The following is a 27,904-nucleotide window of genomic DNA, read 5'->3' as shown; positions in this document are numbered from 1 at the left end:
ACAAGGCCATTTGAGTTTTATAATTATATAGATATATAGGAAAGATGGTTTAGCATATGATTCTACGGCTTCCGGTTCCTTCATTCTCAAATGTTGTTTTGTATGCGTTTGTTTAGCTGTTATACTTCCATGTTAATTTCTTTACATCCATTTAGCATTTGTAGTATTAGTTTCCGCATTCAAGGGTTTCCTTAACATTTCAGCCGCTTTCATTATTGTTATCTATTGTAAACGTGTAAGCCATAACTCTGATTCTAATCTCTTGTATTCCTTTTTCAATTTTTTTTACACAAATACCTGTTTTCTTAATCCTGTTTCATATTTGCAAATGAATATGCACGTAGTTGATATCTACAGATACACTCAACAGTGCATGGCATTTCCACAGGTAATTTGTCGATTACACGGATATGTTTTTATTGGTTCCTCGACAAAAGGAAGGTTGACCTGTGAATTCGCCTTTGTCCGTTTGTCTGTTCGTCTGTCCGCATTTTTCTCGATAACTACGCCTTGGAATTTTTTTGAAACTTTGCACAAACATTAAACATAATATCAGTAAAAAGTAACAGAATGAATTTTCCGGGAAAACTCCGGTTGCCCTCCTAGGGCTGCCTTTCAAGTAAAAATGGCTAAAATTGACACTTTTGTACTTATTATAAAATTGATATCTTGGATTTTATAAAACTTTTTGAAAAGTTGTAACTAACTGATTTCTATATAATTCTGTTTGTCTATACTTCGCGATAACTCTTGGGTGTGCACCAGGGGCTCTTTTAGGGCTAATAAAAGCACTTCATGTTTGGGACTATTTTATCAAATTTGTCCCAAATTTTTTGTGTATATCTATTTAGCAGTTTTGCATGGTGCTGAACTCAAATTTAAATATGTTAAGGCCTTGGGAACTTTTGGGATAAATGGGTGGGGGACAAATGATGGACTTAGTCATTTCTCTTTTTGCATGGTGCAGAACTCAAATTTACATATGTTAAGGCCTAAAACTGCACCGTTTGTCCATTTTGACCTGACGTCCTAAATAGGGGGAGAGTGTCAGATGCTGAACTTAGTCAATATTTTATGCCTCGTTCACTGTGCACTCACGGTGGACCATGCATACTTCACTTGTTTTGTTTGCAATCTATAACAAAGCGGTAACAAGAAGGTTTTGTTAAAATTGCATTTTACTTTTGAGTGATTGTATCCACGGTTAAGTTTTTCCAGGTGGTTTGTTGATTACACAGATTCTTTTTTTTTTTTTTTGTGGTTTAAAATTTACGAAACACACAAATCAAGAAAGTTCTACTAAAAGATATTCTAAAAAAAAAAAAAAAAACATTGACATCCGAGTGTTTAAATCTACAGGAAAACTAGAATTTGGGTTCCGGTCAACCACACGGGTGCATAATAGGGTGCAGCTACACTATAATAGCGAAAGTCGGAATTTTATAACTAATTGTTTTTACTTAATTGTCAAGTTACAGTAATGAATATATCCAAAAATTACAAAAACCGATAAGTTAGAAAAAATATTACTGAACACTTCTCTTTTCGAAAATTATCGAAAATAAAATGTTTGACTAAAAATGCCGAGAGTTACAAGGGGAGGTAAATAGCGTGTAACTATTGCCATTTATAAAATAAATTGTGCGTGAACAATCATAAATATAAGTTACTTGCTTTGTTTTTAAGATTACTGGGTTACTTCCCTTGTTATTATGTCACGTGTTCTCATAGAAATATCGCGAGGATTATTTACCATTATTTTTAAATAATGTTTAAGTACTTTTGACATATAAATTACGTAGATGTCATTGCTCTTAGATGAAATTGACACAAAAAGTCAGCAGATGCCATTTTTTTAAAATCTATTTTTTCGTTTTCAGAATTTCGCTATTGTAGTGTTATTGCGCCCATAAGACTTTATATATAAACTAGTAAAACTAAACATTGTTTCTTCGAGTGGCTTTTTGTCTTTATAAACTGCGAACGATTAGTATAAAAACAGCTCTTTGGTCATAATACGTCGGAGGAATAATTCCAAAACAAAAGCTAATCTTCTTTCTACTTTATTCATCCATTCTACGTTATCACGATTGAAGATCTTCTATTCTATTTGACATTGCCAGGTTCGACAGCCGGATTGAAGGTATTGATCTCCAACTCACCTCTCCCTCTCTCTTTCTCTCTTTCTCTCTCTCTCTCTCTTTCTTGATCGGATTAAGAATCAATAATTGACCAGCGACGTTCGTTATACAACAAGCATGTTCTCGAGACTGGCCTAGAATAGAAGAGACTAACGTCAGCTATTCCAAAGTAGACAGTGATTGAGTAGATCGCTGTTTAGTATGACTTAAGGACAATATTCCTGAGTACTAAGAAGCCCTATACTTATACATCAGCAAGTAAAAACATGTGTACTCGTTTAATTCTGACATGTTGGTATTGATTTCTGTGGGAGATCTCATGCTATGTTTGCCAAAATGCCTTATGGAAGCGATGCGATGGAACAGATAGAAAAGAATACGATGCGTCGTCAGTTCGCACCGGTATCTATTAACACATGGTCCTTTTCCTTATATATATATATATATATATATATATATATATATATATATATATATATATATATATATATATATATATATATATATATACATACTCCTTTAAATCTGGTTTTCTTTTGTGTGTATCGATATACATATTAAAACCCCTCTTTTCTGTTTATTTAAAAAGAAAATGCAATTTTCTTATACCTTGGTTGTCGAATTGCATATTTTTTTAAACATTCGTTTTAATTAATTCCCTATTAGTTGCTTCGTTTTTTTTAAATGGATAATACATTTTTATTAACTATTACCTGTAATTATATTCATGCAGATATTCTACATGGTTTATACTTGCATAATATTTGCGAAAAAAGTTTATAGTAAACACAAAATTGTTTCCATATATATTTATGTATGTGTATATATTTTTGTTAAACAAATCTATCTATTTATTATTTTTATGTCTATAAAAGTGAAAGTGTTTGTGTGAGTGTGTGAGTGTGTGTGTGTCTGTGTACACATCCATACACAATAACTCTGTCAATTTTTAGTCTACAGACTCGAAATTTGATATACAGGGTACTGAGATTTGGGAAAATCGATATGATCGTTTTTTGGCCAGAAATTTAGCGATTAAGGGGTCAAAGTTCAACGATTTGTCCTTTGAGAACTCTACCAAACTCCTCCGACAATTTTGGGTCTACGTACTTGAAATTTTAGATATAGGTTCCTTGGATATGGATCTAACTTAATAACTTGATTTGCGCCGACAACAATAAACTTTAAAGGGTCATAATAGGGGTCAAAGTTTAAAAAAATTGATCTCTACGGTCTCTTCCAAATTACTCAGACAATTTTTGTTCCAAATATTTGAAATTTTACATAAAGGGTATTCAGAGATAAGGCAAGCTTTTTCATCAGTTTGTGTCGAACATTTTTAGTTACCAATATATAAATGTATGTATGTATGTCTGTTTGCATGTCTACCTTAAACTTTCAATAGAGGCGATGGATTTTACCAAGATCAGTATCGTTTTTAAGTTCGACCTTTCATACGACAAATATTGAAAAATTGACTAAAACCTTAATATCTTCCCCATTTAACTAGGCACTTTTCTACAGGGGTGGTCACTTTTTTCGACGATATTTTTGAAAGTTATCCTCTCCTTTAGATTGTGTAGCCTTAATTTTAAAAAGTGTCGATTCTGGTTTGGCGGTGGTCGTAACAGCATAAACGTTAGGTTTTACTCCGTTCTTTTCCGCCTTTGTGGTAGGGGTTCGAGCCTGCCTTCCTATTACCACTTTTTTTGCTCAACATACACATCCAAACACCCGGGCAACGCTGGGCTGAAATCTAGTATATATATATATATATATATATATATATATATATATATATATATATATATATATATATATATCATTGGATACTTTACCCTTCACCAGACTGTCGATTCACGTGAAATCATTTTCGTTATCAAGACCTTTGACTTACAGTTTCATCAAATACTTTTGCTAATTCCTACCATCTGATGAGAAGGAAAGTATTTCTACGAAACTTAGCGGATTAAGGACTATCCACTTATTAAGTGTTTCCTTTTCAGATTCAATATGTTTTTAACTCTTTTTCAAAGTGTTTTTTAACATATTTTATTAACTATTTGCACTATATATATATATATATATATATATTTGTATATATATATATATATATATATATAGAAATTTGATGAATCTTAGCGTGGATGAAACGCGGAATATTCTGTGTGGCTTAATTGCCAGATATATTTTATAACTTTCTACCTAGCTGTACCTACTTATTGAGCACTGTTGAAGTAAGTACTTAAAGTTGACGCAGAAATTTATACTTTCGTATATTAATTTATGTGATTAAATTAAGTAATCATATATATATATATATATATATATATATATATATATATATATATATATATATTTATATCTAAAGGAAAAGACGACACTATAAAGACATTTACTGTTGCATATAAATTAAATCATTTATTCAATACAGAGATCACATAAGTTAGATGTACGGAATATACGAGGGGCGTGCAATATCTAATGCCCCTTACCCACTTCCAGTTCTCTGATCCAGGTGAAATTTTGCTTGTGCAATGATTTATATCTCTACGGGTTAGGTTGAGTACAGCTCTGAACTAAATGTGGTTTCTGTTTTACAGGTGTTTGACCTGAGTCAGGTGTGAAAAATGAGCCTCTTGAATGTCGAGCAGTGATCCGGATTTTGTATTTGAAAGGTCGCACACCTTGTAAAACGGTGGCATCGTGAACTCAAACATGGCCAGAAGTCTGTGGAAGTCTTAGCGAAAGGGACAAACTTGACACACAAAAACGGCTACAGATATAAAACACAAATAAACAGTATATGGAATCATGAAAACTGAAACTGTATAATTATAAGGTACTCCCATGCGTCCCTGCGTTCTGGCTACCCCACTTTTTATGTGTATATATGTCACCATAAACTAGCACCACATCAAAAAAAAAAAAATTAGGAAGGTCAAGGAGGATAGAAAGACCGAGGAGAGAAAGCACTAACTAGACCTCCGCTGGATAAGTAGAAAGAGGATTGGAACCTTGGGAATGCTTATTGCTATCCAAATTCCAGTGACGACTAATGGTTGCTGTCAATGAGAAATCAATGATAAGCGGCTGTTGCAATAACGTGAAGTACTTTGCAAAGTTTATAGAAAGAGTTGGAGAGTACTGGAATCAATGCGAGATTTGTTGTCATGCAGATTCTACAGAACACTAACAATCTTCTTAAAGAGAAATCTTTGATGATGGCCTGCGTGACTACTCCGAGGGAGTAAATAATAATCACCATTATACCGTATAAGGCGGAAGATTTTATTGCTCTCTCTCTCTCTCTCTCTCTCTATCTATCTCTTTCTCTCTCTCTCTATCTCTTTCTCTCTCTCTCTATCTATCTCTTTCTCTCTCTCTCTCTCTATCTCTTTCCATTATAAGTACTGGGTCCCGTCTCGCCTCTGTGGACCCCGCCCCGCACGCAACACACAGCGATTTTGTGACCGTTGACCACAGACTTCTACAAGGGGTCGTAAAGAAACCCGAGTTACACCGCATAAAAAGAAATAAAATTATTAAACGTGAAACAACGTGAAAAATAAGGGTCCAAAATAGTACAGAAAAAAAAAAATTGCTACGCAAGTTAAAAAAAAATAATAATGCTGCGGCACAGGCACACACGATAAAAAAAAAAATAAATTGTTACAAAATGTTCAATTAAATAACATGAAAAGGGTTGACAGGCCGTAAAACAAAACTAAATCAAATCACGAATGAATAGAACGCACACACGTATTAAAAAAAGAAAAAAATGTTTAAGTACACACACAAACACACACACACACATAATACACACATACATACGTACATGCACACACATACATACATGCACACACAAATGAAGTAAGTATTACAGAAAGGGAAAATGAAATGTGTGAATCTGTCAAATATTGTTTTAAAAATTCTATCAAAATGACAGGATTGTTTTGTATTTGCTGTCAATCAAATGGTAAAAGTATCAAATCTGGTCAGGTGTACTTTTAACAGCAGTTTTGTTATTTTTTTTTTTAACTATTTCACTTTTAATGTAAAATCTGAAAATTAACATTATTTTGAAAAAAAAAATTCTGCATGTGAATTGTTGATTGTATTTGTTTTCAGGAATTCGATGCCGAAATTAAATGAGAAAAAGTGAATTAAAACGAGAAGAAAAGTAATTTAAAGGAAAGAACACCCCAATTCGGTTATAAAATTAAAATCGAGTTTTCAGACGAATGGTTGACCTAACAAAATTAGAGTTTCAAAGAGGGTATAAGGATAAGATTTACGTAGACGGTTATTTATGTAAGGTTTTTGAAAAGTGTTAGAAAGTGAGAAAATGATATACTTTTCACCCCCCACACACCCTCTGCTTCATTGCTTTGGGAAATGATAAAGTTTTTTTTATTGTTCATATTTTTTTGTTTGTTTTGCAAGAGAGTCACTTGCCATATTTTAGCACGATATTAGTTGCACCTGTTGAGAAAAAATAATATGAACTCCGCATATACATGGTGACCCCCCCCCAAAAAAAAACAAAAAAACAAAACAAAAGCTAAATGGAGACCATCTAGAACATATGCAGTAGAACGGAGAAAAAAATGCCAAAGACCCTTGTGTTTTGATGTGATGTTTTGAATATAAAAAAAACTAGTTATGACCAAAGTTTCATTTAATTCGGACAAAACACTAAGAATCGGAATAAGAATAAGAATCTAATTAGAGTTGGGCCCGTTTTTTTTTGTCACCCTGTATATACCTATAGAGCAGACTTCGAAAAGCAGGTCTCGAGTCAGAGGTAATTCTCGACATACGATTAAATAGGTTGGTTGGTTGTTTTTGTTTTACGGCATATCAACCCTTTTCAGGTTATTTAATGCCGAATCCGGTGATTTTGAAAAAAAAATTAAATAGAATATATTTGTTTTTTGCAAGTCAGTTTCTATTTAACCCATAGTTGGGACTCTAACAGGTACTACCACTCCGGGTCAGAGTGGACCTGGGAGCAATGCCAATTAAAGGGTGGCTCCACACTTCCCAGAGCCCGCAAGGTGGGGCCTCACGATCGGATATAGTTTAAGGTTATATCCAGGACCAATTAAATAGGTACATAGATGACAATGTAATCATTATGAGGGCAAATCGCTCAGATTAAGTGGTAGTTTTTTTCGGAAAATGATAAAACGAGGCAAGTGTTGCAAAGTAAGAAATGAAATATTTTTCATTTTTTTCCCCCATCTTCCTCTGCTTCATTGTTTTTCATTTTTACGTTATTATGATCTATTCCGCACTTGTGACTTCATTAAAATAGTAACGGAGAAGTAAACTATGTCGTCAATACGTAACAAGAAAAATAATGTAACAAGATGCCTTATACATATATGAATGGGGGATGCATGCAAGTTTGCTTCCAAGTCCGGAACAAAAGAAAATTGTTTATGCTAAGTTGTCTCCCTTTAAAACTTTCGACAAAGGCGTGAGTTTTCACAAGATCAGTATCGTTTTGAAGAGCGACACTTCAGGCGACAAAATGTAAGCACAGAATTGGTTTGGGAATGTAAATATGCTAAAAATACCTACACGCCACTTACCCCCTCCAAAAAAACAGCCCTAAAAAAAAAAAAAAATTTACGGGTAGCAATATGTATTTTTCGATGTTGGAGCGATTATCGACCATTACAGGATGCTATATTTGTTTTGTTTATTTCTTTACTTTTTATTTTTGAATTTACTATTTCTGTGGACAATTTGATTTGCTTTTATATTTTTCGTCGATTACTTAAGCTTTGATCGGTTTTAAAATACATTTCATTGACTACGGAAACACTTATTTGTTACAATTTTACAAATTGACTTTTTTTCGAATATTTTAATAATTGTTCTTTTTCGATGAGATTATCGAGACTGCACACACGGTAACTTTGTTATTTGGGAGGGGGGTTACTTTTTTACATTAGATCCACCTTCACAATTTTCTTTAAAATGACGACATTTAAATCTTTTCCATTATGCTGAATTAGAAAATCTCATTTAAAATTTGCGGAGAAAAGTAGTTTTCGAGATATATAGCCTGTATTAAGCACTGACATTCACTGGTCGCCATGTTTTTACGCACGCACGCTAGACAAATCTACTTATCTCCTACCGACACTACCAACTCCAATTTTGATAGTATTTGTGGGCGGGTATGCCGACAACAAATATTTCGGTTAAATTTGCTAAAAATCCCCCAATACTGGGGTGTATATTCCGAAAGCCGTTCTTAACATGTGCATGTTGGACATGTCTATTCCGAAAGCAGTTCTTAACATGGGAAGGTTTGTGTGTCTATTCCAAAAGCCGTTCTTCAGTTATGGAGGTTGGTGATGTCTATTATGAAATCCGTTCTTAACATAGAGACGTTGTGGATGTATATTCCGAAATCCGTTCTTAACATGACATTACTCAAGGAAGTGAAAAAAGGCGTAATTGTTTAGTTCTATGCGTTAAAATAAAGAGTACGTGAACGATGATTTTAATTTAATATTATTGGTGGAAGATTTAAAAAGAACGGAAAAACTAGAACAAGAAACGTAAACAGATATGACCCTAACTTCTAAAACTTCGGTTTTTACTTTCTATCATTATCCTAATAAATCATTTTTCGTAATTTTATTAATGTATAGTGATTTACGCATCCTCTTAATTGCTTTATTTTTTAGAATGAAACAGTACCTGTCGATTATCACCCCAAACCAGCACTAATCACCAGCGAACGCCAGATTGTTTCATTCCAGCAACGGCCGCCAGTGGCCGCAATTTTCCAGAGACGGCAGTGACCACCAAAAACAATAGAAGTTTAAGTTTTTTACGAGGTGGATGTCCTGCTTCCACCGGGTAACGTAGGTTAAGTGGCCCTGCTAGTTTATTGTAAATGAGTCACATCGTGTGTTCGTGTGATTGCGTATAGGCATTATTATGCGTAGTATTAAAATATAATTATCGCAAGCTATGTACGAGGGGCGTGCAATAAGTAATGCCCCTGACCCACTTCCAGTTCTAAGATTAAGCTGAAATTTTGCATGTGCAATGATTTATATCTCTACGGGTTATGTGGCAAATTACAGCTCTAAACTAATTGTGGTTTCTGTTTTACAGGTGTTTGAACTGAGTCAGGTGTGAAATGGAGCCTGTTGAATGTCTGTGATCCGGTTTTTGTATTTGAAAGGACGCACACCACAGGAGACTTTTGATGAAATGAAAGAAACTTATGGTGATAATGCCCCATCATATGACCTTGTAAAACTGTGGCATCGTGAATTCAAACATGTCCGGAAGTCTGTGAAAACAGCTCCCAGACCTGGTCGCCTCCTTCTGCCATTGATGAGGCATCTGTCCGTCAAGTTGAGGCTGCTATTTTGGAAGATCTGCGCATTACTATTCTCCAAATAGCCCAAGGTGTTAATATTAGTACAAGGTCTGTTCATGACTATTTGCATATGCATAAGGTATCTGCCAGGTGGATTCCCAGGTTGCTCACACCATTCCAGAAGAAAGAAGGCGTCGAGGGCTTGAGGATGAATTTGGAGATGTGCCAAGAAGATAAGTCAAAGTTTTTCAAAAGACTGATTACACAGGATGAAACCTGGGTCCATCACAATGATCCAGAGATCAAAACCCAGTCAATGCAGTGGAAGCACTTGAACTCACCACCTCCAAAGAAGGCATGGGCGTAGCCCTCCGCTGTCAAGGTCATGCTCACAGTCTTCTGGTACCAGGACGGAGATGTGATGACAGATTTCCTGGCAAAGGTACCACAATTACAGGAGCCTATTATACTTCACTTTTGAGGAAATTAAGGGAAGCTATCAAAAGCAAGAGGCAGGCCAAGATCAGCAAAGGTACCCTCCTCCTGCAGGACAACGCTCCCGTCTACAACTCGCATGTCACCAGATCAGAAGCACGAGCGTGTGGTTATGAAATCTGCCCATCCCCCCTATTCTCCTGACCTTGCACCCTCTGACTTTCACCTCTTCCCAGCCATGAAGTTGTTTTTGAAAGGAAAGCGTTTCCCAGATGATGTAGCCTTGATTTCTGAAGTCACGTTGTGGTTGGAGGACCAACCTGGGGTGTTCTATAAAAACGGTCTCCAGACCTGCATCAAACGATGGGAGAAATGCATAACTCTGGGTGGTTCCTATGTAGTGAAAGACTAATAACTACGCCAAGTGTATTTTCCCTACTACTATGGGAAGTGGTTCAGGGGCATTACTTATTGCACGCCCCTCGTATAAACGTTTATGCGTCCCGCACGAACGAAAGCAGCCGGCTACTATTAAGCTCTACAACTCACGTATTGGGCAGCATATTCCGCGTTTTGTTCGCGTGAGAATTCATCAGGCTGACGAATTCTCACGATATGAAACGCGGAATATTCTGTGTAGTTTAATTGCCATATATATTTTCATAACTTACTATCTATCTATCTATATATATATATATAATATATATATATATATATATATATATATATATATATATATATATATTAGGATCGAAATAACGATTGTTTTGCCACCTTTTTTGTAGTTATTCCACTTATAAATTTGTTGTCGGCTGTTTTTTTTTAATTATACATCGGATTATAGATAATATCGGATCATCAGTAAAGAATACGCAGTGTTTTTGGGCGAACCTCTCGACAGCTTTTAAAGTGTACCGGACTCTCACTAATATGAGGCGAATATTATCTGAATTGAAATGAACGAACTGTTCAAATCAATAAAAAAAATGACGTTTAATAATGTAGTCGTTTCTATTTCAGTTAACTGATAGCGTCGCACGTATCAGATTTAAAGTTTTACGGTTGCGTCTAACATATGCATTAAATTAAGACGCATTCTTATCGATAGAAAATAAGAATGAAATAAATTAAATGGATAAATAAAGTCATGAAAATAAATAAAATTAAACGTAATAAATAAAATAAAATGTAAATAACTAATTAGATGAATCAATAAATGAAATAAAATAAAATACAATAAAATTTAAATACATAGGAACGTGCATAGTATATATGCATAAATATAAATACGTTTACACATATACGTATTTATGCATTTGTCATTGAAGAGCAGAGACAACTCGTGTTTATTTCTCTAACAATCCATTTTTTTTTTCGTTTTGACGGACTATTTTCCGAACATTTTATTCGAGTGTAAAAAAAAGAAAAGAAAACTTACCGTATTCGCGAACGTTCTCGACCTCCATAAGTTGCCCTCAGGCGGATGATGAAAAAAAATAGTAAAAAAAATAAAGTAATGAATTGAATGGAAAGACAATTAAAATCGTTTAAAATACTTAAAAGCATTTAAGCGTGCCATCTGCTTCGTATTGAGCTTGATTAATTGTTGTCTTTTTTAATACGTATTAACAAGGCTTCAATAATTGGGAGGCGTATATCACAGTGTGAGACAACTAAAATGGCAGTGTTTTTATTAGTATGTCTCTAAATTCAGTTTTTGAAGGTGTCGTGTGCTGTGAGGTGCTGATAAATGGAGCTATTCGGGGAAGATAACTGACATGTTGGTCGAAGAGAGATGCTAGTTCGAGAATGCCTATGTACAAATTGATTGTAAGAGAAACAATCAAGAGTTGTCTGCTCTTCAATGAAACGTGCACAAAGGGGAAAATGCTGGCAAATGTACTAATTATACATATGTATACGTACGCATATATATATATACATATATAAATGGAACTTCTTAATTAAATTATGGAGAATAAAAACAAAATGTATTGTTTAACAAAGGAATACAAATAATAAGCTTTGTTCTAATCTATAGAATTTCAATGAATGGCTCATCGTAAACAAGGAAATGCTATGAGCAAAATGTATGTGGATCATTTAAAAAATTGCTTATTAACATATAAATTAAACCATATACACATACACGCACACACACACACACACACACACACACACACACACACACATATATATATATATATATATATATATATATATAAGGAAAACTTAGGGGATTAGAACAAGAGTCTAAAGAGCAGAGTATATTTTAATGTATTAGTAAATTCATTAATACAATTAAAATAAAATAAAAGAAAAGAAAACAGTGCTCGTTTTAATGTAGATATATGATAAGCTCGATAGGCATATATATCCTAGAGCTAGTTTAATATTTCAATAGATAAGGAAAACAATTTTTTTTTTAAACATAGACGACATTTTGATTTTCTTTCTGAAATCCTCTAAAATAGAAAACGTCACTGAAAAAAAAATTAAACAAAATATAACCCACTATTAACTTTACTTTTTAAAAAGATAATAATTCTATATCTTTCCTTGATATACAACTCAAAAACAAGAACAATTGCGTTAAAAGGTTCACCGCATACCAGCTAAGAAAGATGATTATATTTATTTCTATTCGCACGACAACAATAGAGTAAAATCAAGCATTGTAATCGGGTTTTACCTCAGAACTTTGAGAATATGTAGTCACGAACATCTAGATGAGAAATTCGAATACATTGAACGCGTCTTCAAAACCCTTCAATACTCTCCATATATCATAATAAACTCTGAAAGAAAAGCACTTCAGATTCACTCTACACGCCAAATAGACGATTCCCAAACTAACACGACATTAAATAAAAAAAATACCCTACTAACTAACACTTATTGTTTTCCAAATATCCCAAGTGACTTCATGGACAATTATAGATTACAATCCAGAAATCAAAATCTAATTCCACTAACATAGTTAAAGTTGGCGCATATATAATTCACTGTCTTGATTACGAAAGAAAAATCTACGCTGGGAAAACTGAACAAACTTTGGTCAGGAGACTTGTTTATTATGGCTCTAACAGTGGATTTGGGAAGGTTTAGCTTCTTTGAAATCTTATCATAGCCCTCCCCATTGGTATGGCATGCTACAACAAGCTTCCTGACGTCTTCGCTGTGTTCCTTAGTTTTTACCATGGCGATTGAAAATTATAATTTAGTCACTTATAATAGTTTAAATAAATCGCTATCTAAAAAATATCTGAAAAAAATTATTCACTGAATTAGCGTTAAACAAGCATAATATGGCTATAAAAAAGTTCAGAAAGCACGTAAACCGGAAATTGATTGATATTATACTGATACTAAAAGAAAAACAAAGCCGTGCCAATAATTTTGAACAAGGGTTTTTTGCAATTATGTTTGTTGTTCCTTTGTTATTTATTTTTTCTAAAATCCGATTGCTGCATCGGAAAGGCCAGTTAAAAATACATAATATACTTTGTTATTTTCTTTAATTTAATCCCTTTTTTAGAATTTATTAGACAAAATTTAACTTTTATTTTACCGTGCCAATAAATATGATCATCACTGTAAAAACTAATAACACAGTCAACACGATTTTCTCGCATATTATCGAATACAGTCATTGCTTTGATTTCCAAAACGTAAATCTCATAAATAATAAAATTATACGTTTATTAATTGAACCCATTCTTATTACTCAGTCCACTAACACAATAAAACAAAGAAAAGACATCTATCATATCACTCCCCACATATTAAAAACTATTCCTATCGAAGATAATTTGAAGACTGGTTAATTCTTATTTATTTCCTTCGCATATATATGTATATGTGTATATGTATGTACGTACATGAGTACATATATATATATATGTATGTGTGTGTGTGTGCGTATATGTAGGCGTACATTTAATTTATACATTTAATTTTTATTGTTTTTATTCATTTAATTAGAATTTTATTTATTGTAATAGTTATTTATATTTTATTATATTTATTATTTTAATTATTGTTTAGTTTGGTTAGTTATTTTGTTTCTTTATTTATGTATCTATTTTATTTATTTCCTGCTTCTTTTCTGTCTTAATGCATAAACTGTAAATCTTTAGATTTGGCAAATGAAACACCTATCCGTCAACCAAAGTAGAAACAAAACGACTTCTTTATTAAACGTTTATTTTTAAAAAGTTAGTTTGAATAGTTCGTTTCCTTGCAATTCAGATATTTTCAACCTTACATCAGTAAGAGGGCCGGTACTCATAAAAAGCTGCCGAGATGTTGGCCCCGAAACAGTGCGTATTCTCTACTGATGGCCTTACATTATCTGGAAACCAAACTCCTAAAAATTAAAAACAGCCTACACAATTAAAAACAGCCTACAACTAATTTACGAATAGAATAACTACAAAACAAATGGGACAAAACGATTCACATGTCTATCGTTAATACCCTACACTAACTGGAAGCTAAAAGGATATACTTTATATTTGAAAACAAATATGAAGTACATCCCTTTAAAACATTAATTGCGATGAGGTTTTCTAAATACATAAGGATAGACAGTGGACCGTAGTTTTATTTTTTACAGCCTTGTACTTCCCATATCATATATTTTGTCCTTTGGTCCTCATATTTCATGGTCAATACTTGTAACAAAATGGAAAAAAATACTATTTTGAGAATAGCTTATCATCAGTAGGAGAATTGATATGTGGGGGCAGACTATGCGATTAAAAGACAACGGATGTGACATCACCTCGGACTAGTACGAGAGAGAAAGATTATATTTTTAAAAACACGCAGGTTTGGGAGCTTGAGACGAACGGTTGCTGATAAAATGCTGCAATAACGATAAAAACTCTTGAGAATTACACATTGTGATGGGCGCTAATCCATTCGTCTATCTGTTTAGTTGTCTATTTGCTTATCTTTTTATCATGATAAAAGGTACATAGGTTTACAGAACTGTCTCTCTTCCTCATAAAATGTCAATTTTACTCGTGATTACTTAAAATTTCTCTCTTAATAAACCTCCATTCTAATAATATGTCTTATCTCAGTACTTCTACAACAGTATTGCAGTCATTCGAACTACGCATCCTAGTAATAGAGACTACACGCCGCCAAAGAAGAAAGGAACGGCAAAGAAATAACGAAGAGGAAGGCAAATGGGCGATATGGAAATGTAAGGGGACGGCCTAGATTCACGTACATCAAGCTCATTGCACATGACGCCAACTGTGATCCTATGATGAGAGGCAGCTTATGGAAAACATGAAAATCTGAAAAGAAAAGCATCATATTGGTCCAGGAAAGGAGTTCAACCAGATAGATTGATAGATAGATAGATAGACGGAACATATTCGGCATTAAACAACGCAATGTTATATTTTTCGTGCCTTCAAATACATCTTCCTGAACATCCCAAAATGTTTCCGTGAGACAAATGAGCTCCAGGAGGATAAAGAGAAAGAGAGCGATTGAGCTCTCTTTCAAGCAAGGTAGAAAGAGAGAGAGAGAGAGAGAGAGAGAGGGAAAGAGAGAGAAAGAGAGAGATAAGAATGATGAAGAGGAAAGTGGCAATGTTGATAGAGGCGGATAACTTTGTGTTGATTTTCGACTTAAGGGTTTGCAATGTCAATTCAGATATCAATTTTCGAGTCCATCAGACGTGAATAAATAGATAACGACAAAAGATACCCCCTCGATTCGCCGGTGGTCCATAGTTTACACCCTCCCTCAGACCCCATGACATTGAATCTGTGCTTAGACCTGCTTTCTATAAAGAAGAAAAGAAATAGAAGTTTATCCATAATCTGAACATCATTTTCACACGTTAGTCAATTACATTCGCATTCAGATTAGACACATAACGTCCACAAACAGATATTGTTTAAAATCTTAAACTTTAAAAAAATGTTTATTTTTTCTGTGTGTGTAAATGTCGAGGAGACTAAAATAATATTATTATCACGGGAATATATCTCACTCTGCGCAAACATTTCAAAAACTTATTTAATCATTTTAAAGGTTATTTTAGCAACAAAGCTTAAAGCGATTGAAAGAAATATATGGAAGGAAAACAAACGTGCCTCTCCTCATACACATACTTGCTCACTTTTTCGCTGTGTCTTTATATCTATCAGAATCGCTAGAAGATTTTATTTCCTCATATCTTGTGCTAATAGCTTAGCGGTAAAAATTCCCAATTTTAAAACAAAAACAAAACAAAACAATAAAGTTTCTATCTTTAGTTTGTTATACAGCGGATCTCTATCATATCATAGATGGTTATATATTCCTCCAGCCCTGTCCTGCATTCAGCGATGCGGTAAATAAAATCGCCTGTTATGAAAAATTATAAGGTAAAACTTTTCGTAAAAACGAATTAACTACTGTTGTAAGGCGTACAGCGTCACTATAAACATTGAGATTCTACTAACTTCTAACGTGTGTTGATGGTCTAACTGTTATACGTTCCAACTGCCATATAAACGAACCCGGTGTAAAGCGCTTACCTGTATTATTTCACTAAATATTTTGATAGCGTGAACAAAATCTGTCTTTTGAATAATATATACACGTATAAACGAAAAATTAAAAATTAAACAGTAAATAAAAATAAAGAAACGCAACTTTAACTGTCCAATCTTTTGAATTCTCACGATATTATTTATTCCAAGAGAGAATAAGGGTACTTGTGCATTTAACGAACCAGACGTAACCCAGCATTTGCTCGGCTTTGTCCGACGCATGACGTCAACAGCCGGATAAAACCGAGCGTTGGCGATAAAATAAAAACAACGCTACAACAAAATAACTGTAAAATGAAATTGTAAAATGTAGAAACATCAAAAAATAAATCAGTAAAAAAACAAAAACCTACCGTTTATTTATGTTTTTATTTATTAGTATTTTGTTTCGAAATTGTTTTCTGTTTGCAAAATAAATACATATAAAACAAGTTTTTTTTTTTAAATAATAGTAAATTTTTTTTTTCAGTTTTTAACGAAACAAATACATTGTTTTCATTTTATGAACCTTTTTTTTGTTTTAGTTTTTAACGAACAAAATTTTTTTTTATTTGTTAAACACGTAATAAAAAGAAAAAAGCCTAAAAAAAAAGACAATAAAAAACATTGGAGGGGGCAGGAACAAGGACCCCCTCCCTTTTTTTGCCAGAAACAAGGATATTTTTTTTTACCCAGAACCCCTGCGTGATATATACGATTTTTTTTTCAGGAGAATATGTTTTCCTCAGACTTTTGGAGGTTTTCAGACGACAAAGTAGACGGAGAAGAGGTAGCGATTGTGATAGGAAGCTCCTCCTTACCAATCGGGTAGCTTTCGGCTATATATGTTAATATGGAGTCAAAAGGCTGCCTAGCAAACTTTTGCCTCCACGTAAACTAAATAAGATATGTGCCCAAAAGTTCCCGGTTGGTATCGCATTCTCGTTTATTTCGTTGCTTGGCTTCCTTCCACATTCGCTCCACATGATTTGTGGTTTCCTGTCTTATGGGATCAACAAAATTCAGGCTGTGGTTCACCGTCAAATGGTAATACCCCTCTCCTCCCACTTTGTTATAAGCCCTCCAACGACCGTGGTCCCCGGCAAAATGTATTTTTTATTAGTGGAAGGAGGGTTTCCGCGTTCCTATTTGGTACAGTGACCAAGAACCCCTCCTTTTCGGCGGGGTCGTATCCACCAAAGACCCAGACCGGTGTCAGAAGTCTGCCGACGTTGGGTTTTCTGCGGTTAAAAACAGATTCGTCGATTTCTACCGTATGGCCCGGGCCTCCAATCTGCCGGGGTTCCTGAGAAAATAGTCCCTGCATATATCACGCAGGAAATTTTTCCAGCCCACAAGTGTGTGCCGAGAACGTAACCCACATTCTCGATGGAGATTTTTTGTCGAGGCTATCTCGAACGCCCATAAATATATTAGCTTTATGATACATGCGATAGTTAGTCTCGCTTTTTCGAAAAAGGTCCCAATCCTGATGGAGGTCCAACGGCGGCATTTTACATTTCGACACGGCCAACCGTATCGTCGGAAAGGTTTGTTCTTTTGGCAAGTAAGCAATCCTGGCCGCAGTGGAAACACCTTTTCGCTTCTGCCAACAATTTCGGTTGCTGACAAATTCTCGTCTGCTCGCTCGGTTTTATCCGGCTGTTGACGTCATGCGTCGGACAAAGCCGAGCAAATGTTGAGTTACGTCTGGTTCGTTAAATGCACAAGTACCAGAATCAGAATTCAAAGGTTATAAGACGTTATAAGGAGAAACGCTATGATGCTCATTTGTAAATCAACGGCTATTAATCATTCGAAAAAGAACGAAAACGTCGTCTTCAAATTGAACCGTTTAAAGACAGAAACGAAATGCTACTTTTTATTAATTTATATATTAATATGTACATACCCATACGCATACAAACAAATACTCACGTGTAAAAATATATACATATATATATGCATATATACACACATAAATGAATGTATATATACACATATACATATACTAACAAATACACATACATAAATGTTTGCGCATATATTTACACGTAGATACAGCTATACATATATACACAAGTTTGCATAAGCGAATGTAGGGAGAGAGAGGGAGAGGGGAAGAGAGGGACGGGAAAAGAAGTATGTGTGCGAGAAATACATACATATATATATATACATATACGGTAATATGAAGAAAATTAACACTTAAAAAATGTGTTTTGAAAATACACACGCATACATGCACACACATACACATATATCCGCACATACATATATATATATATATATATATATATATATATATATATATATATATATATATATATATATAGCTTGATGTAAAAGGAAAAGAGAAAGATCAATTCCACAAAAGGAGACTTATCCGGATAATGTCAAGCTCAACAATAATTATTGGAGCTTATACAATAGGACAACAAGAGTATGAAATGAAGACACAACACTATATATTGGTAGATATAGAATGGACCATTTATTGAATAATGGAATACAGGCAAAATTTGGGAGATAGAAGGGACTCTTTAATGCAGGGCATTTCGAAGCCTATTGCTTCCCATCAGAAGAGTAGAGAAGGTGCTAGGTAGTATGGGGAAGATGCGGCGTCTAGCGTAAGGTTCATAAGGGATGAAAAAGATTAAGAGGAATTATAGAATGTTGGGGAAGCTTTATTGAATTCTAAATAAATTAGGAGAAGCTTATTATAAATAGTATGATATATAAGATTATATATTGTCTTTAACATGCACAGTGAGATTAAGGGGTATATGTATTATGGTTGAATAGGGGTGCATTGTTGCTGTGTGGTAATATATTTTAACGGTTTGTGAGGTATCTATTTTCTATGGAGTGGGTAATTTTGATTAATTTGGGGGGTATGTAAGGTTGTAAAACTGAAAGGTAATATGCTGCAATATATTTATAAGCTGCTACTGTTATGATATAGGGAGTATGATCATAAGGGGGCGGTCGGAGATTAGAGTGGCAATGACTATGAGTGCGTATAACTTGATGTAAAAGGTTAAGTATACATATTGATGTCAAAGTGGGGGTGTAAGGAAACCATTGCTACTTATGAGAGTGGTAAAAATCTACCAAATAATCGTAGGGTAATTATAATAGTACGAAAGATAATAGTAATGAAAATTATAATAATAGTAGTAATAATAAAGCTGAAAATAAATTAGATGTAAAATTGAATATAAAAAAAGAACAATATGCCTCGAAATGCTCTGGCATAAAGAGTCCCTTCTATCCACCAAATTTTGCTTGTATTCCATTATTAAATAAATGATCCATTCTATATCTACCTATATATAGTTTTGTGTCTTCATTTCATACTCTTGTTGTCTTATTATATATATATGTATATATATATATATATATATATATATATATATATATACATATACATATATACACATATACTGACGTGTACATACACTTTCAGGTACATATACACATACACTCGCATGAATACATACATATCATACATATATGCGTACATAATACGCACACACATACACATGCATAGACCAATGTGTATGAGAGTATAAAGAAAGAAAAAATAAGGGAAAATATGAAGGCTTCGAGAAGACTTAGAGAAAAAAAAAAGAAAAAAGTTTAATGCATCTCACCGTGCATTTTAGTCCTAAAGAAAACGTTTATCAAAATCTTTGTGTATAAAAATTGTAGTCATTGAGTAGTCCTATGTTTTTTTAAGGCTTGAAGTGTGTATGTTGAGTTTTAGAATTAATTTTTTTTTTGTATTTTCTCTCTGGTGTTGTGTTATAAAATTGGATGATATATATATATATATATATATATATATATTTTATATTCATATATATATGCAACTATGCAATAATTTTTTTGTCAATGAATAAATATTTTACATAGAAATTTATATGTGTATATACTTATATATATATATATATATATATATATATATCTTTTCGTTTTTCGTTTGTAATGGTAGTACTTTTCACACTATTTATTTTTAGTTGGTAAGACGAATAAAAAGCTTACCCTATTACAATAGTTTTAGTTGTATCATAGCAATCACACGATCTATGTTTTGACTTTAGTTTCATCTTATTGATTCATGTTTTACTAACAATATATGTTTTAGAATCCATATTATTATATAGAAAATTATAGTGTTTATATTGTTTTTTTGTTTTTTTCAATTTACTTTATTTAATTCATATAATGGTTCAAAATATAAATAAAACATTATTAGATACAGACTTTTATTTCGAATAGATTGCAGAATGACTGAAGGCAGCAGATAATTTAGTTCAATCTGCCATTTTTCTAAATTATACCAAATGACGCTCGTAGATGTTTTTACAGAACCATTTAAGATAATAGTAATGTTATTATAGTATTAGGATTAATATCCAACGCATAGTAGTGTTTTGATAAATAATATTAAATCATCGTAAGCAACAAACCTTGAACAGCATAGAACATTCAAATTATTATAAAACTACGTAAATAAATACACGTAAACAAGAGGATACTGAAAGACCACTGATAAATAGAAATTAAAGCATATGAAAAAAAAAAGGTAAATGTTAAAGATAGCGACCGGAGCAGAATGCTAAAGAGAATTTCGCATCGACATTAAAATAATTTCATATTCTTGTTCATGTTAAATGTTAATGAATGAAGAAATTATTTGGAGTTAAAATCCAGTTCGTGATATGCATACAACTTGCGAAAACGCACCTGAAATGTGTCAACATAATCCGAATAAACGTAATGAAAATTGAAAAATGAAAAACGAAGATAGCGCCCAAATTTGATTTTTTGTTTCAGCACAATGTCGATATATTTCAAGCGTTTTTTTCTTAAGTTATATGCGTGATACTAACTAGATACTCGAAATGATTCCTCTATTTATTAATATGCAAAAAAAAAAAAAATTACGTAACGCAAAATTTTAGTCGTATTACGCTTTGGCCGCGAAATTTAAATATATTAAGGTCTTTGGAACTTTTGGAGTTAAATGTGTGTGTGTGGAGGGGACAAATGATGGATTTAGTCATTTATTTTTTTGCATGGTGCAGAACTCAAATTTACATATCCTAAGTCTAAAACTGCACCGGTTGTTCATTTTCACCAGGATTTGACGTCGCCTGGGGATTTTTGGTGCCAAATGAGGCAAATGATGAACTTATTAATTATTTTATACCTCGTTCACGCACACCTCGTGTACTCACTGCATGCTTCACTTTTTATTATTGCTGTTGATTTATATTCAATTTGTCAACATTATAAATATCAGAATGGTAGGCTAAGACAACTGTATACTTTCAAGGGAGAAAAGGTGAATTTATAAATGTTAAAAATATTATATTGTTTGGCTTTTTCAAAAAAAAATTATAATCATTCATAACGATATAAAAAAAAGAAAGGTGCAAATCTATTTTAATAAGATTGTCGTGTGAGTCGCGTATTGCACTTGAAAAGACTAAAAATCAATCCATGTAGCAATTCAACCGACTATTTCCCAAAGAGAGTTTTACATCTCCAAGTAAAAAAAAAATTATAATAAAAAGAAACCGAATAAAACTCGGTTCGGGGCGAAAAGCATGCTTTATATCTTTTAAGGAAGATAAAGATTTCTTTTAAAGAAAAAAATATCTTATATCGTTTAGTTTTGTTAAAAAAACTAGCATGGGTGCCCGGCGTTGCCCGGGTGTTTGGAGGAGTATGCTGAGCAAAAAGAAAAAAAAAAAAAAAGGAGTTTTTTTTTTAAATTTTACCCCTATTATGACCCTTTAACATTAATTGTTTTGGGCTCGAATCGAGTTATTAAGTTTTTAGACTCTAAATTGCCGGAGGAGTTTGGTAGATTTCTCAAAAGTCAAATGGTTGAACTTTGACCCCTTAACAACCAAATTTCTGGGCGAAAACCAATCACGTAGATTTTCGCAAATATCAGTACCTGTAGACTAAAAATTAACAGAGTTATTGCGAAGGAAAATGTACACAGGCACACAGAAAGACAGACACATAGACAACAGACACGTTTACTTTTATAGATATACTAGCATGACTGGCAGGCGTTGCCCGTGTGTTTATTGTTTTGAGCTCAAATCGAGTTATTAAGTTAGATCCTTATTCAAGCAACCTATATCTAAAATTTCATGTGTTTATACCCCAAATTGTGGGAGATGTTTGGTAGAGTTCTCAAAGGTCCAGTGGTTGAACTTTAACCTCTTAAAAGCCAAATTTCTTGCCGAAACCGATCACATAGATTTTCCCAATTCTAAGTACCATATAAATCAAATTTCGAGTCTGTAGACTAAAAATTGACAGAGTTATTGCGTAGGAAAATGTACACAGACACACACACAAACAGACACTTTCACTTTTATAGATATATAGATAGATAATATATTGCAAGCCCTATAACATTGTTGTTCTCTGGAACGGACACAAAAGTTTGTAGATACAGTAACAAATGAAATTACTTAGGGGTAGTCTGAGATGAAGACGAACGCACTCGTCAATCACACCACGTCGTTTTTATCTTCACTTTCTTTTTCTCTCATTCTTTCGATTGAAAGTGCCTGTCCGTCTGTCTGTCTACATTTCCCTATAAAATAACTCTGTCAATTATCAGTCTACAGACTCGAAATTTGATATACAGAGTACTGAGATTTGGGAAAATGTTTGTAATTCAATTTCGGCTATAAATTTGGTTGGTAAGGGGTCACAGTTCAATGATTTAACTTTTGATAACTCTACCAAACTCCTCCGACAATTGTGGGTATAAACACTTGAAATTTTAGATATAGGTTCCTTGGACATGGATCTAAATTACGAACTTGATTTGAGTCTAAAACAATAAATGCTAAGGGGTCATAATAGGGGTAAAAGTTTTTAAAAAATTTGACCCCTGCGGTCTCTACCAAATTACTCAGACAATTTATAATCTAAACATTTTAAATTTTACATAAAACGTATTCAGGGATAGAGCAACTTTTTAATCGGTTTCGGTGAATATTTGAGCAAACAATATATAAATATATGTATGTATGTTTACATGTCTGCCTAAAACTTTCGACAGAGGCAACGGCTTTTCACAAGATCAGTACTGTTTTGAAGCTCGACCCTTCAAACGACAAATACCGAAAAATTGGCTAAAAACATTAATTTCCTCACCCTCATCTGGGCACTTTTCTACAGGGAGGGTCGCCTTTTTGGTCGATATTTTCGAAACTCTTTTCGATTGTCTAGCCTTAATTTAAACCTACGTCACTTCCGATTTGGCGGTGGTTGTAACAGCAAAGACGTCACGGTTTTCACGTTCTTTTCCTCCTCCGCAGTACGGGTTCGAGCCTGCCTTCCTACTAGCACTTTTTTTTTTTGCTCAACACACACCTAAAAACACCCGGGCAACGCCGGATACCCATGCTAGTATATATATATATATTTGAGTTCGTGACGTGACACTCACACCTCGCGCCAAGATGCTCACACGAATACGTTACTGCACTAATCGTACACTACTGAGTTACTAGAAATTTTTATGTGATAAAAATTCAGATCTGATTTATTAATACACACGCACAGGCACGCACGCACACACACACACACACACACACACACACATATATATATATATATATATAAGTGGTGGACAAATGTTTGTTTAAAATAGGCATCTGTGGAATTTAATTACGTGTGCCGTTCCCTTGAACTGCCGACTATCAATGTGATGGTCCTAGGTTCAATATTCGGCTTAGGAGAGGTACTAGTCTAGCCACACTGATGAATTGTGATACCACAAAACTGTACTGTATGTGTTTGACAAGACTATATATTAGCTTTAGGACGATTAATCGAAATCGGAAAAATCGAACCTTTTTTGGGGGAATCGGGGAAAAATTGTCCATATTTTCCGATGCCAAAACGATTCTTTAATTATCTTTTTTATTTGATTCTGTTTAAAACAAAACATTTCACTATTGATAATAATATTGGTATTAATAATAAAGTAATAAATATTTATTGATTTTAAACTACCAGTAACGCTAAAATATATAGATTACAACCTTCAAGTGTATTTTTACGTTTGAGATTGTATTTAACACGCGGTTTTACGGTAATCGTTGAAAATATCAAATGTATTGTTAAGTATTTAGAGATTTATAAAAAATCAGAATCGAGTTCGGTAATTGTATGTGAATCGAGAATCTAGTGCGGAATCGGTAAGCGTATCGGAATCGGGAAAAATATTAGAATTATTACATCACTAATATATATATATATATATATATAATTATTTTTTTTTTACTATAATAATTAAATACCTACAGACACTAGTGTTTCATCCTTTCGGGATTCTTCAGTGCAGGGTGTCACAATTACTACCAGTCGAACGATCCGAACCCCGCGACATCTCTGGCTCGATTAGCGGAGGCCGTATCCATTCGGCTACCATTAATCGTGTGAAATAGCGTTGAATTTTAAACATTTTAATTTAAATGTTCATTACGTCAGACAGACAGTGATCAAATCGTTATACGACGATCTACGCATAAGAGCTAAATTGACCGACTTTTATTCAACAGAAAGTGCTCAACGATAAGAAACGTATTTCTTAAAGGGGCTGTCATAATTATTTTTTTTACTATAATAATTAAATACCTACAGACACTAGTGTTTCATCCTTTCGGGATTCTTCAGTGCAGGGTGTCACAATTACTACCAGTCGAACGATCCGAACCCCGCGACATCTCTGGCTCGATTAGCGGAGGCCGTATCCATTCGGCTACCATTAATCGTGTGAAATAGCGTTGAATTTTAAACATTTTAATTTAAATGTTCATTACGTCAGACAGACAGTGATCAAATCGTTATACGACGATCTACGCATAAGAGCTAAATTGACCGACTTTTATTCAACAGAAAGTGCTCAACGATAAGAAACGTATTTCTTAAAGGGGCTGTCATAATTATTTTTTTTACTATAATAATTAAATACCTACAGACACTAGTGTTTCATCCTTTCGGGATTCTTCAGTGCAGGGTGTCACAATTACTACCAGTCGAACGATCCGAACCCCGCGACATCTCTGGCTCGATTAGCGGAGGCCGTATCCATTCGGCTACCATTAATCGTGTGAAATAGCGTTGAATTTTAAACATTTTAATTTAAATGTTCATTACGTCAGACAGACAGTGATCAAATCGTTATACGACGATCTACGCATAAGAGCTAAATTGACCGACTTTTATTCAACAGAAAGTGCTCAACGATAAGAAACGTATTTCTTAAAGGGGCTGTCATAATTATTTTTTTACTATAATAATTAAATACCTACAGACACTAGTGTTTCATCCTTTCGGGATTCTTCAGTGCAGGGTGTCACAATTACTACCAGTCGAACGATCCGAACCCCGCGACACGAGACATCTCTGGCTCGATTAGCGGAGGCCGTATCCATTCGGCTACCATTAATCGTGTGAAATAGCGTTGAATATATATATATATATATATATATATATATATATATATATATATATATATATATATATATATATATATATATATATATATATATATATATATATATATATATATATATATATATATATATATATATCTGTGTGTGTGTGTGTGTGTGTTTTAGATATGTATGACTAGTTTTTTTCCCCATTATCTTTTTGTCTTTCTGCTACGAAACGTACTCAAGCTTTTACGCAATTTTATTCTCATCGCATCTATATGCTAGTTAACATGTCGGAGAATATATCGCCTAATCTGGTTAAATTATATATATTATTAATAGTTTATTCTTTTTATATATAAGTATAAATAGTAACCGTATTATTCTATATTTTCTTATTGGAGAAGTGGTATTATCCACTGGAGAGCCATTTCTTAGAACTGCACGCCTGTGGAATTGTCTTCCGTTTTCCTACTTCCGGCTGACTACAATATGGTTGTCTTCAAGTCTAACGTAAATAAGTTCTTGATGAGCCGTTCCATATAAGTTATCAAATTTACCAAATTTTCATTACTAATGATTACTATATTGTCCAATTTCTACTGTACACTCTTTAACCCTTATCTTTGAGTGGCCTCTTGGCCTTGATAATGTGGTGATGCCTATGTAAAAAAAAAATGTATTTAACAGTTGTCCTGTTTTTAAATCTCTTAAACAGCTACATGGTAGGCAGCTGATGATCCCCGTCTTTTATTTACAAAATTTTTGTTAAGGTTTTTTTTTTCCCATCCTTATATAGTTAAAATCTCTTTTATAATTGAAGAGTTTTGAAAAATCGGCTTATGTAAGTGCTAAGTCTATTTCTATTTAAAAATTTTAGTTAGGACTTTATTTTTATTTTTTTTCATTCTTATATAATTGAATCCTCTTTTGTAATATTAAACATTTTAGGAGTCGGATTATGTAGGTGCTAAGTCTGCAATAGGTTAAAGTAGGTTTGTTTTATTTTTCCCGGGAATTTAAACTGTATTCTTTATTTTAAGTTTTACATTGCATTTTTTTTTACTCCAAGCTTCTTTAGACTATATATATATATATATATATATATATATATATATATATATATATATATATATATATATATATATATATATATAAAGAGAGAGAGAGAGAAAAAGAGACAGAAAGAGACATACGTACGAAGAAAGCCAGAGAGAGTGTAAATGTCTATGGAGATAAGCTGACAATAATCAGTAAGGTGTTCGACCATAAGATCTTAAATACAAAGTACTTAATACATAAGTACATAATCGCGTTAATAAAGTATTTATATACAGCACAACTGATTTATATACGGCAAAGTATTTACATACGGCATAATCGCGTTGACACTGGTTTTTGTCAGATCACCGAAGTTAAGCAACATTGAACCTGGTTAGTACCAGATGGGTGACCATTTGGGAATTCCAGGCATTGTATGTGCTCTCCGCTTATCTCGGAATTTGTTTCCCGTCGTCCTGTACATACACTTAACTTGCCACTGGTATTTAATAATGTCGACTCAGGAGAGGTGTGATTGGAGATTGCACACCTCCTGTCACAAACATTACATGCGCAGGCACCACTACGTGAGTATCCATAATCTGTCAAATATTGAAGGTGCCTGAAACAAAGTATTTCGGAAAATATATGCATTACAGATTCCAAAATGTTACTGTTACGAAAATACCTCTCCTGCACATTTCAAATGATCACCGTAATCACAGAACACAGTCAGGAAACTTTACTGTTTCTAAACATTAAAGGCCAACATGTGTTAATGAAACCATCGCATTTCTCTGGAAATGCTGCAGAAAGATGAAACATTCAGGTCATGAATGTATGAGTTTAGTCATCATATCATACCCAGTTGCAATCTCCTCTTATCCATTCGAATGGAAT

The sequence above is a fragment of the Euprymna scolopes genome, chromosome 30 (assembly GCF_053919585.1).
Source record: "Euprymna scolopes isolate OS-2025 chromosome 30, ASM5391958v1, whole genome shotgun sequence".
In the NCBI taxonomy this organism is placed as follows: Eukaryota; Metazoa; Mollusca; class Cephalopoda; order Sepiida; family Sepiolidae; genus Euprymna; species Euprymna scolopes.
This window is presented reverse-complemented; position numbering follows the sequence as displayed.